The 13389-nt window shown below is 44.9% G+C and overlaps 1 long non-coding RNA gene across 1 annotated transcript; it reads right to left on the bottom strand.

Moving 5' to 3' along the window:
* Nucleotides 1-5904: 5904 nt before the first annotated feature.
* Nucleotides 5905-12784, bottom strand: LOC124519074 (uncharacterized). The gene is made up of 3 exons (XR_006963982.1): nucleotides 12667-12784; nucleotides 9940-10120; nucleotides 5905-6317 (listed from the first exon to the last, which is right to left on the bottom strand). It is a non-coding gene; the product is annotated as an uncharacterized LOC124519074 (long non-coding RNA).
* Between the last annotated feature and the right edge of the window lie 605 nt (nucleotides 12785-13389).

The raw sequence follows: 13389 nt of genomic DNA, 5'->3' as shown, positions 1-13389 counted from the left end.
AATATATGAAGCCTTATGAAGCCTTCATAAGGCTTCACATTATGCCTTCTACTTCTGCATTAGCATTTCTTCTGGGGCAGATCTACAAGTTGCATATGTGAGGATATGAAGGTGTGTACCAACCAGGGAGTGTCTGAAGAAGGCACCTGGCAGTCTTTTCCCTAGAAGCCTAGATCAGAGCCAAACTCCACCAAAGGACCCCATTTTGAGCTGAATTCAGAGACCTGCCATTTTCTCTGTCTCATACAGGCTTTGACCTGGGAGTCAAGGCATCTAAATTATAGTCTTAGTTCTGTCTTAACTGCCATGTGACTTTGGACCAAGTTACTTATCTTATTGGGACTTTTTTTTCCTTCTCTGTAAAATTAGATGTTCTAGATCAGGTGGTCAAAACTTTTCTGCAAAAGACCAAATAGTATTTTATTTTATTATTTTTTTAAAGAAAAATAAAGAAAATAAAAGAAAATAAAAATTTAAAGAAATTTTTATTTAAACGTTTATTCATTTTTGATAGAGAGGGACAGAGCACGAGTGGGGGAGGGGCAGAGAGAGAGGGAGACACAGAATCTGAAGCAGGCTCCAGGCTCTGAGCTGTCGGTACAGAGCCCGACACGGGGCTCGAACCCACGGACTGTGAGATCATGACCTGAGCCAAAGTCGGATGCCCAACCAACTGAGCTACCCAGGGGCCCCTCAAATAGTATTTTAGATCCTGCAGGCGGTAAAGTCTCTATAACAAGTACTCAATTCTGCTATTGTAGTGCAAAAGCATCCATAGACAATAGGTAAATGAATGGCTGTCTTCTAATAAAACTTTATTTATGAAAACAGGAAGCAGGCCAATTTGGCCTGTGGGCTGTGGTTTGCCAACCCCTAAGAGTCCTTCTAGCTTTAAAAAATATAAAAAAGTCTGGTGCAGCCACTCTGGAAAACAGTATGGAGGTTCCTCAAAAACTAAAAGTAGAACTACCCTAGGACCCAGTCATTGCACTACTAGGCATTTATCCACGGGATACAGGTGTGCTGTTTCGAAGGGACACAGGCACCCCCATGTTTATAGCAGCACTATCAACAATAGCCAAAGGATGGGAAGAGCCCAAATGTCCATCGATGGATGAATGGATAAAGATGGGATGTATATATACATATATATATATATATATATATATATATATATATATATGCTCAATGGAGTATTACTTGGCAATCAAAAAGAATGAAATCTTGCCATTTGCAACTACGTGGATGGAACTGGAGGGTATTATGCTAAGTGAAATTAGTCAGAGAAAGACAAATATCCTATGCCTTCACTCATATGAGGACTTTAAGAACAAAAACAGATGAACATAAGGGAAGGGAAACAAAAATAATATAAAAACAGGGAGGGGGACAAAACAGAAGAGACTCATAAATATGGGGAACAAACTGAGGGTTACTGGAGGGGTTGTGGGAGGGGGGATGGGCTAAATGGGGAAGGGGCATTAAGGAATCTACTCCTGAAATCATTGTTGCACTGTATGCTAATTTGGGTGTAAATTTTAAAAAATAGAATTAAAAAAAATGTATATATAAAGAAGTCTGATGATCTGCACTGTTGTTAAGGGTATCCTTTTGTTTACTCCTTCATGCCATTCTAGAGCATTATCTCTATCTACAGTACAATTGTAAGAATCTACTAGCCCTACTTGTGTACCTGGAGACCAAGCTTATTATTATTATTTTTTTGTACTGTATTCATTCCTCCCAGCAAGGCTAGCAGGTGGATACTATTATAATCACCATTTTGGTAAAAAAGAACGAAGGTGAGAGAAAGTCCCTAACAGGTCCCAGGCCATAGCATTGCCAGTAGCAGAATGCAGGCCTGTAGGACCCCAAAACCTTTGCTAAGTTTTCTCCATCTCACATCTCCTAGGTAAAAGGTTTTTAGCACAGTCGAGAATCCAGTTTTCTTGACAGGGGGAAAAAAATCTTAAATATACCAATCTGACGATTAAGCTACACACATTCCACACAGGCCATCTTGTATTATAAGCCACAAAAGTGATCAGTTGCTGACTTAAAATGTAATCTTTCAAGTTGCAAAGCTGGCAAAAGAATATACCGATGCCCTGGAGAATCTCCCCATCTTTCCGGCAAGATATAGGAAAGAATTAGTAAACAAAATACAGTGCCAAATTAATTACAGTAGAAGTGCTTTTGATTCCTCTTCACCGGCTGCACTTGCCAGACAGACTGACGCATGTCCTCAGTGCCACTCTGCCCCCAGCACTCTGGGTGCCTCTCCAGAGCACGACACTTGGGTCCCGTGCTAGTACCAATGGAAACCGCAGCAACTACCACACACATAGTGGCTTAAAACAACACACTTCTATTATCTCACAGTTCTGGATGCCAGAAGTCCAAAATCAGTCTCACTGGGCTAACGTCAAGGTGCGAGCCAGGCTGATTCCTTCTGGAATTTCTGTGGGGAAAATCTATTCTCTTGCCTTTTTCAGCTTCCGGAAAGCTTCTGTGTTCTGTTTCACTGCCTCCTTCCTCCTGTCACTCTGACCTCTTGTTTGCATTGTGACATACTGTGCCACCAATTCGGACCCTCCTGCCTCTCTCTTACAAGGACCCTTATAAGAGATTATGTTGGACTCATCCAGACAGTCCAGGAAAATCTCCCCATCTCAAAATCCTTCTCTTCATCGCAGTTATTTTACCAGCAAGATGGGTTTAGTTGAGAATAGCAAAGGATTTGCAACTCAGAATAAGCAAGCCATAGCTTTTATAGCTATAGCTAAAGCCATAGGCAAAGTCCACAGAACAAGAAGAGGAACACTCTTATTTTTTTTTAAATGTTTATTTATTATTGAGAGACAAACAGACAGAGTGCGAGCAGGCAAGGAGCAGAGAGAGAGGGAGACACAGAATCCGAAGCAGGCTCCAGGCTCTGAGCCGTCAGCACAGAGCCCGACGCGGGGCTCGAACTCACGAACCGTGAGATCATGACCTGAGCTGAAGTCGGACACTTAACCGACTAAACCACCCAAGCACCCCAAGGAATACTCTTTCATAGAGGAAAGGGGCAAGCTGGGAAGACTGTTATAAACAAAAAGTCCGTAGGGATAAATTCAGAGCTCAAATTGTAGTGGCTTTTCATTGGCTGAGTTGTGACTGTCTCTCATTGTCTGGGCTGTTGCCAGGCAAAGAGAAAAATCTTCCTTCCTCTTGCTGGCGTTAGTAAAGTCATATCAAGTGGCAACATGCCTCTCTTCCTATTGAGGTCCTCGGTAAGCTTCTTCTGTTGAGGGTCTGTACTCGATGGCAAGTGGTAGTGCCTGAGGGCTCCCCCTTGTGGTCTCCTGACTCTATTTTAAGCGAGGTTTCCCTTTATTAATTTTCATAGCCATATAAGGTAACATTCATAGGTTCCTGGGATTAGGAGAGGGGCGTCTTTGGGGAGCCGTTATTCAGCCTACCACAGGTCCCACTCCTCCACTTCCTCTCTCACAGATGAATCATACTCCCACCAGTCGGTTGTATTTGTTTCCAGCTCTGTTTTTGTACTTGTTCTTGCAACTCCCTAATTTAACTTAAATATAATGAAACCAATGAATTCTGGGGGGCAAAAAGAAAGAGTTGCAATATCTATGGAACAAGTTAAATAAGCTAAGGCAAGTCGTTTTAAAAATGTGGTCAAATTCGGTATGGCCGGGAAATCTGTGAAAATTTGAGGGAAAAAATGTCAGATCCAAAACAATTAAACAATATGTAATAGGGATGATTTGTGTAAGAAAGACGAAGCAGAACACGTTTTGGTTTTGTTTTGTTTGTTTGTTTTTTTTGAAAGGTAAGCGTACTCATTTTAATTTCCTTTTAAGAAAATATTTATGGGGGCGCCTGGGTGGCTCAGTCGGTTGAGCGTCCGACTTCGGCTCAGGGCATGATCTCTCGGTCCGTGAGTTCGAGCCCTGCATCGGGCTCTGTGCTGATAGCTCAGGGCCTAGAGCCTGTTTCAGATTCTGTGTCTCCCTCTTTCTGACCCTCCCCTGTTCATGCTCTCTCTCTGTCTCAAAAATAAATAAACGTTTAAAAAAATTAAAAAAAAAAGAAAATATTTATATTAAGGGGCACCTGGGTGGCTCAGTCAGTTGAGAGTCTTGCAGTTCGTGAGTTCGAGTCCCACATCGGGTTCACTGCTGTCAGTCTGTCCACGCAGTCTGCTTTGGATCCTCTGTCCCCCTCTCTCTTCCCCTTCTCTGCTTTCTCTCTCTCTCTCTCTCTCTCAAAAAATAAAACATTTAAAACATTTTTTAATGTTTATTTATTTTTTTTTAAATTTTTTTTTCAACGTTTATTTATTTTTGGGACAGAGAGAGACAGAGCATGAATGGAGAAGGGGCAGAGAGAGAGGGAGACACAGAATCGGAAACAGGCTCCAGGCTCTGAGCCATCAGCCCAGAGCCCGACGCGGGGCTCGAACTCACGGACCGCAAGATCGTGACCTGGCTGAAGTCGGACGCTTAACCGACTGCGCCACCCAGGCGCCCCTGTTTATTTATTTTTTTTAAGAGAGAGCAGGAGACAGAGCTCAAGAGGGGAAGGGCAGAGAGAGAGGGAGACACAGAATCCGAAGCAGGCTCCAGGCTCCGAGCCGTCAGCCCAGAGCCCGATGCGGGGCTCGAACCCACGGACTGTGAGAACGTGACCTGAGCTGAAGTTGGACGCTTAACCCACTGAGCCACCCAGGCGCCCCAAAAATAAAACATTTTTTAAAAGACTTAAAGAAAGGAATATATTTGTATTTTAAAAACAGGACACATATACATCTGACTAAGCAATATGGCTGACACAGACCAAATCCATGCTGGTAAGCTTTTGAGAACCACGGGGTATGCCGACGTTAGCACTGGCACAGGCAGACAGAATAAGAAAAAATAGTGCTTCAGGGAGAGCAGTAGTGATCCATAGGGTAGGTAAAGACGAGGACACTGTAGCAGGAACAACTTCCTACCTAGTACTGATACGTGCAAAGTTCCAAATCTCTACCATTGGGAAACCTACTTGCACAAAAGAACTAGGCCTCGCATGAAAAAATACATTGGTCAGGGGCGCCTGGGTGGCTCAGTCGGTTAAGCATCAGGTAACAATTTCACGGTTCACGGGTTTGAGCCCCACAATGGGCTCTGTGCTGACAGCTCAGAGCCTGGAGCCTGCTTCGGGTTCTGTCTCTCTCTCTCTCTCTCTCTCTCTGACCCTCCCCCGCTCATGCTCTGTCTCTCTCTTTCAAAATTAAATAAGCATTAAAAAAATTTTTTTTTAATTGTTAAAAAACTTGGTCAACAAGGTGATTTTAGATGATTTTATTAAAAGTGTAAAGCAGTATATTTAAATTATATTCCCACTTTAACCAAATTTTTAGGTTAACTACCCAATCTCTTTCCAGTCTTAATTTTTAAAAAATTTTTTTAATGTTTATTTTTGAAAGAGAGAGAGAGAGAGAGATGAGTTGGGGGGGGGACAGAGATTGGGAGACAGAGGATCTGAAGCAGGCTTTGCTGACAACAGAAAGGCCGACATGGGACTCAAACCCACAAACCATGAGATCATCACCTGAGCTGAATTCAGAGACTCAGCCAACTGAGCCATCCAGGCCCCCCTCTCCAGTCTTATTAAATTTGATTCAGGGCTTCAAAGACGATATTAATCATTTAGGGTTGCAAAAATTTGGGAAGAAGTCTTAATCGAAAGAGTGGAGCTTCTGGGGCACCTGGGTGGCTCAGTTGGTTGGGCATCCGACTTCGGCTCAGGTCATGATCTCGCAGTTTGTGAGTTCGAGCCCCACATCGGGCTCTGTGCTGACAGCTTACAGCCGGGAGCCGGCTTCAGATTCTGTGTGTCCTTCTCTCTCTGCCCCTCCCCCACTTGTGCTCTGTCTCTCTCTATCAAAAATAAATAAATGTAATAAAAAAATTGAAAAAAGAAATAGTGGAGCTTAAAGTACTCCTTGGAAGTTATATAGGATCTGAATAGGTGATCAGGGGTCGAGGAAGGCACATGGGATGAAACAGTATATTCACAACTGTCAGATACAGATAAGTAGGAATGATCATTTTTTTAAAAGGTAATCTCCACACCCGACGTGGGGCTCAAACTCACAACGCTGAGATCAAGGGTCGCTCGCTCTTCTGGCTGAGCCAGCCAGGTACTCCAAGAATGCCTGAGGTAGAACCTTGATACTTCAAGTGGATCTCATTCCAGCAGCATCAGCAACACGAGGGGGCTAGACATTTGGACTGCCAGGCCTCGCCCCAGACCCACTGAGTCAGAATCTGCAATTTAACCAAATCCCCAGTTAATTTTATTTGCTTGGAACCTGTGACAAGTGCTGTTTCAGAGAGAGCAGGAATCTTCTTAAACTGCACCGAAGACTTAATATGGTACATGCAAAACAGAATGCCAACTGAGTTTATTAAGCACCTACTATGAGCCAGGCAAACTACCAAGAGCTTCGCAAAGCCTGTCTACTTAATTCTCAAATGTCCCAGTCTTATGAAATACAGGTGATCTTTATTCTCAGTAACGAAACAATCTTCTCTGCTGTCTGTGATCCCTTTGGTTGAACTTGGTATAAAGAATACATTAGTGTCTCAAAACCTCAAATAATTGCTTTTTAAAATTCAATATGTAAAATATTTTGACATAATATTTTTTGCTCTCTTTGTTCCCTACGTTGCAAACTCTCACAGCTGGGATGATCTCAGATGCCTGGATAATTTCAACCTATGAGAAGTGGGAGACAACTCAGAAGCACTCTGGTTAGAACAGGGGTAAAAAAAAATAAAAAGCAAGAAATACACACTGTTAAGTGGACTTCAAAAATGATAAATCAGATTGAGCCAAAGCTTGGAGAGTTTGGAATAGGTTTGGGGTACTCCTACAACACTGCATTCATCAGCAGTTCATGCAAAAAGAGGCTAAGCCCTGTCTTACCAGAGGAGGCATGGAGACAGTCTTTCCTTGCCTTGTCCAGACTAGGAAAGGATAAAATTGTATCTTCTTGCTTCTCCCTGAGCTCAGTGCTCAGTCCCACTGAACAGGGTAGAAGAAACCCAGGTGTGGGCACTCTCCAGAGCCATGAACATGTGCGTGCCTTGCTCACTGGGTCGGTTTTCAATGGACCTCCCGTTCCAATTAAATGCCTTTCTATAAGAAAGATTCCATGGGCCTCCACCCAGCTGTTGTCTTTATACAGTCTGGGGGTGGCAGACAGAAGGCCCCTAAAACTGTCCCAAGTGCTGAGTGGTAGGCGGACTGGTGCTCACCGCCACTGGGCTTAACCCCAGAACTAAACCTCATTGTGATGAGGATGGGAAGGCACTGGGGGGCTGGAAGGGCTGGGGTGTGAGGGGCATTCCTTTGCCTCTGACTTTCACAGAGCACACGTTGTATTCTAGAATCAGAAATCTGAGCGTGGGAAGGAGTGGGTTAGCCCTGGAGAAAGGGAAATGAGGATCATGGGTCTCTGCAAAGAGCTGGAAGTTAAAAAAATCAAGCTGTGCTTACTTACCAGCCATGATTCAATGGGGTCTTTCTTTGCCAGGTCCCAATGTCGCCTTAAAAGTATCTTGAATCTAAGGACAATTCCTATAAAGCAAGGGACCTTCCGTGTCTTTATGCTTTACCACCTGAAGCCTTGCAGGGAGTACAGTGCCTTTCTTTCTTTCTTTCTTTCTTTCTTTCTTTCTTTCTTTCTTTCTTTCTTTCTTTCAAGTAGGCTCCAGCTCCTCCCAATGCAGGGCTTGAACTCACAACCCTGAGATCAAGACGTAAGCTGAGATCAAGAGTTGGATGCTTAACCGACTGAGCCACCCAGGCGCCCCTCTAATCGGTCTTTTTAAAAATACTTACGGGGCGCCTGGGTGGCTCAGTCGGTTAAACACCTGACTCTTGGTTTCAGCTCAGGTCACGATCTCACAGTCTATGAGTTCAAGCCCTTCATCAGGCACTGACAACACAGAGCCTGCTTGGGATTTCTCTCTCCCTCTCTCTCTCTCTGCCCCTCCCCGGCTTTCTCTCTCTCTCTCAAAAATAAATATGTAAACACTAAATTTTTTCTTTTTTTAATTTTTAAAAATACTTCAAAAAGTTTGAGGTGCCTGGTTCGCTCAGTCGGAAGAGCGTGAGACTTTTGATCTCAGGGTCATGAGTTTGAGCCCCATGTTGGGTGTAGAGATTACCGAAATAAAATAAAATAAAATAAACTTAAAAATAAGGATACTTGGGGCACCTGCGTGGCTCAGTCGGTTGGGGTCTGACTTCAGCTCAGGTCATGATCTCACGGTTTATGAATTTGAGCCCCACGTGTGGCCCTGTGCTGACAGCTCAGAGCCTGGAGCTTGCTTCAGATTCTGTGTCTCCCTCTTTCTGCCTCTCCCCCACTCTCTCTCTCTTTCTTTCTCTCTCTCTGTCTCAAAAATAAATAAACATTAAAAAAATAAAATAAGAATACTTAAAAATTCTATATATGTATTAATGCTTAGTATGGTTTTTACATTATTTAAAAATTTATTTAAATGATATCATAGTATATATATTCTGAAATTTTCTGTTCAGTGACTTAATATTATGTTCAGAGATTTATACTGAGACTTGATGTAGTTTATAAATGATGTATTATATTTCATCTGTTCTAACTCTATGGTATTGTAATTGATGATCAGATCACACTGTATCTAGTCCTCTACTGAGGGGCATTTAGGAATGTTCCAGCCTCTCACCATTTCAATTTTTCACTTATGTGAATAACCTTGTATTTACTCCTTGAGCACAAGTGGGGAATATGCTCTGGGATTTATGCCTAGACATTCTGCAGTTTATCTTAGTTTGGGTTTGTTTTTTGTTTTTGTCTTTTTCTTGAAAGAATACAGATATCTGCCTAGTGCATGAATGTCTACTTGGAACAAGTAACCCTGTAAATATAAAAATGCTTCGTAAATTGTGACACATGGTATAAATAAATAGTATTATCGTTCACAACTTAGTGATCTCTGCAATCTGGCTTACTGGAGATCGTATATTTAGGGGACTAAGAGCTTTCTTCCCCTCTTAAATTACTTATAAAATAAGATTGAAACATGAAAATTACATGATAGGTGGTTTAACCCAAAAAGTTCTTAGGATATGGACACCTACTGTTGGAGAAGTGGAAGTAGGCATGGGAGGACATTTGGGGGATGTTTGTTAGGGATCAATACTTATAAAAGGGTTGGGGGAGGAGCAGGATTGGGCAGAGGTTGAACTGTGATATACGGCCCCAAGCTTTTAGCCTGGTGGGGAGCCCTGAAGCGCATATTCCCCATCAGTGTCCTGCCTCAGGCTGGAAGGACTGGGTCTCTATACTCCTGCCTTACCAGGCACCAGAGAAAGGTGCAAGCTCAGGTGACGTGGCTGTCTGTAGTTGTGACAGCTCTGAAGAAAAGGACAGCTACAGGCTATCCATGAACCCCTCTTCCTGCAGCTGGGCTGCACCTCAGGCCTTCTTTGAAGGGAGATCCTGGGCTGGCGTCTCCATGTCCTTCATCTCCTTATGCTGCTTGAACCCATTCTTTATGGGCATTGAAAAAGCAGCTTCCCCAGGATTCCAGCGGCCTCTCTGTTTGAGGTACACTTTTTGAGAAACAAATTCTGCCTCCATCTCTACAATTGGTCTGGGGCAACAATTGACCTACATCATTTTCCTCCTACACTGTCCGTTGTAGATCCCCCTCACCCTCGGTTACCAGCTCTTCTGGCCTTGGAGTCTTACCTGGGGGCTTGACCTGGACTGCCATCAATGAGGGGCCTGAGCCCTGGTCACCATTTCCTTCTCTGGCCAGGCTCCTGTACTTGTCAATTTACAGTCATGATCGGGCACGAATTTCTCCCTGCCCCGTTGCATAATAATAGCCTTACCTGTTCCTGATGATCAGGGTCAATTACCCCTGCCACAATGGTGACTTCTCTTCTTGCCTGCTGGCCCCTGGACACAAGAAGCCCAAGGTGTTTGGGCAATGGCTGTAGCTTATGATTCAATGCGCTCTTGCTGGGTCCCCTGGAAAAAGTGAATCCTCTTTGGGGCTGAGGTCCTCGAAGCCTGCAAAGCCCAGCAATGTGGGGACAGGAAACACAAAGTCCCTCAGAAGTGGGTCATTGAGAATGATGGTAAGTGAGGCCATCTGGACTTATTTACACTTCCTATTGGGAATACAAAGCTACCTAAAGACTTTGGTTCAAGGCACATGATGTGCTCTGGAAGATGCATCCTCACAGAGTAATGTCTCTAGCTGGCACTTCAGCTCTGTCTTCAACACGCTGCTCCAGCCCCATCAGGCTGGCGGCGTCTGGGTGATACGGTCAGCGGATCCCACGGTCACGGCCCATTTCCGCCCCACCTTTCTGGTGAAGTTAGTTCCCCTGTCTGACCCAACGTGGGATCTGGTACTGGTGGGTCAAACACTCTGTAAGCCCTCAGATAGTGGTGCTGGATGAGGAAAGGAAAGCTCGTACCGGAAATGTGTCCTGTGGGAACAAACTGTTGACCTTTCCAAAAATGGAAGGGGCCCAACGTGGCCAACTTGCCCCCACTTGGCCAGTTGGCCTCATTGAGGAGTAAGGGGCTCAATATTGGTCTCTGTTGCAGGCAAATTGGACGTCGGACAGTGGCAGTAGCTACATCAGTCTTGGAAGTGCAGTTAGTCCTTGCTTTGCATGGTTCCAATACGCACAAAACTTCAGTTACCATGATTTAGTTAAATAACACCGGTCCCCCAACAACACGGTTCAAATATCTGTTACAACACTGTATTAACTGTACAAACTGTGCAGAGCGCAAACCCCAATGTTAGCTCTGCAGGCCAACGATCACTATGTAAATAGAAGATGCATGTCGTGATCGGTGCTGATCACGTCACTTCTTTCAAAGTCAGGTGGTGACCGGTCACTGCCCACCTTTGTTCAGTTCACACACAGGCGGGCAGCCAAGCATCTAGTTGTGTTACCTGGTTCCCAGCGAAGCTACCCATGTGATGGTTGACTACGATGGATACTCGAAAAAGGGAATTGGCCAAAGAGATGAAAGCATGGCAATGCATCCCCACAGTGATAAGGCTGGAAGTGAAATTCGAGTCAAACGAATTATAGAAGAAACAGCTGACTCTGGGAACACGCCCCCAGCTGCCCTTTGGGAGCCTCTAGATGCACAGCAGAGGAACTTAGTGAAGGCCAAAGGTAGCGACGGAACTGAGAACGAGGTGGCAGCAAGAGAGTGGAGGTGTCCCAGAGGAAGCGGACCTGGCAGAAACTTCACGCGGAAGCGGCTCTTTGAAAATTCTCATGACATTCCCGTTCAATTTCGTGGAAAGTGCAAAGCATAAAATGTCGGAAACTGATCCAGACTTAGAAAGGAATACAACAGTTCTCCACAGAGGCATAAAAGAGATGCTCGTTCCATATAGAAAAGTATACAAGATGGTAAACATTGTCCAAACTCTTGTTGCTAAGTTTACTTATACAGGAATAAACCACTAATTTCCAGACTTTCTCATGTTTTCAGTCATAGTTGACTAACAGAATATTAGTCGTACTATTTTTTTTTGTTTCCCTATACATGTATAACCAACAGTAAAACGGTTTTTAATATTTTGACAAAACGTTTTTAAAGTCGCAGAATGATCATCATTTTTCCCCCACTGATTTTTTTAAAATGTTTATTTTTGACAGAAGAGAGAGAAAGCACATGTGCGCGTGTGTGCGCGTGTGCACACGCACGCACCTGTGTGCACATGCATGCACATGCACGGTTGGGGAGGGGCAGAGAGAGGGAGACACGGGATCTGAAGTGGGCTCTGTGCTGATAGCAGAGAGCCCCATGCAGGGCTCAAACTCACAAACCATGAGATCATGACCTGAGCTGAGGTCAGGGGCTTAACCGCCTGAGCCCCCCGGGGCGCCCCTTCCCCATTGATTATTAACACTGCACGGTTTCAGGGTGCCTGGTCATTTTCACCATCCCGCACTACTGTGCAAGGCAAGAACTGCCTTTATGTGCCCTTGGAAATATTCTCAGCCTCCATCTCTGTCACGGTGGCCTCTCCATTCATGTGCCCATCATGCCAGTTCTCGGGTGGCCAACGGCCTAGGAAGTTCAGACGGTGAGATGTGAAAATCTTTGGGGACATCTACCAAGATGTCTCCATTCCATCTGTTAGGACTAAAGGTTTTTCTAACCTAGTCCCCTCTCTTGACATGGGCCTGCTTTAATTTTTTATGAAGTCCAGTCTCTTAGCTGGAAGAGTCCAAAATGTTTTCTTCTCCCACCATTGCAGGTCTGAAGGTGCATCTGTGAATATCCAGTGAGAGCCTTCTGGCGTTCACGCCTGGATTTCATACATGGTTTTCACCCTCAGCTGCTCCTTAAGTTTCTGTAGCCATCCGTGGGACTTAGCCATAGCCACCCAATCCAATTATCCTTATATCTACCTTTTCCTTCCAAGTTTCAAATACCTGATACATTGCACCCCCTAGTGCATTGGCTTCTCCTGGTACTCGTGCCCAAATCACCCCCCACCCCCCAGCCCCCCGCCCTGGGAGATGTAACAATTGAATGGCCGCCGGTGCTAGCAGCATCTGGACTCTACTTACCATCAGCGATGGGGGCCTCACGGCCAGCCTGGTGGTGTGTGATCCACTTTCAAACCCTCACTTTGTCGCCTGCTTTCTGGGACCACGCCCAGCACCGATGGCCGCAGGTTAGAGTCTCTGGAAGTCTGGGGTGCAAGATGGTTGTCAGAGATGAACACCCGTAAAAGGATGTGAGAGGAAGCAGGACTGCTTTGGGGAAGAAGTTAACTGTTACATCCACCCAACAAAGGCTTCAGCAACCCAACAGGACAATCTGGAGCAAGCATTTATTGTCATGCTTTCCCCAGTTAGGTCGAAACAGTTAGGCTTTAATACCCCCCACTTTCCTCAGCCACTGGACTCAGGCTTTCCTGGGAAGGGCATGACCTTGCACGAGGCCGTTTAGGCAGCTGAGACCCACCAAGAAGGAGCTGACGGCCGGGCTGTTTGCTGACTGCACTCCCCCGCCCCCCCCCCCCCCCCCCAGCCAGACAGCACATACCTCCTTGAAGGGGGATCTGGGCGGCACCCCTCTGTGTCTACCAGATCACGGGAGTTGCCTTCCTCACTCCGATTCTGCCTCATATAAGGCATTGACAACGTTCATTCTAGTTGTGACTTGATTGTAGAATACCACAAAACTGGAGTACAAGTCTGACAGTGTAAATCTCATCCTGAGAATGAAAAAAAAAAAGAGTCATTTATTCACCTGTTTTGGACAAAAAGCCACTCTATGTGATTTCT

The sequence above is a fragment of the Lynx rufus genome, unplaced genomic scaffold (assembly GCF_022079265.1).
Source record: "Lynx rufus isolate CCGP_SWC_20201006 ecotype Redwood Valley unplaced genomic scaffold, mLynRuf1.p SCAF_26, whole genome shotgun sequence".
NCBI classification, from domain to species: domain Eukaryota; kingdom Metazoa; phylum Chordata; class Mammalia; order Carnivora; family Felidae; genus Lynx; species Lynx rufus.
This window is presented reverse-complemented; position numbering and strand designations above follow the sequence as displayed.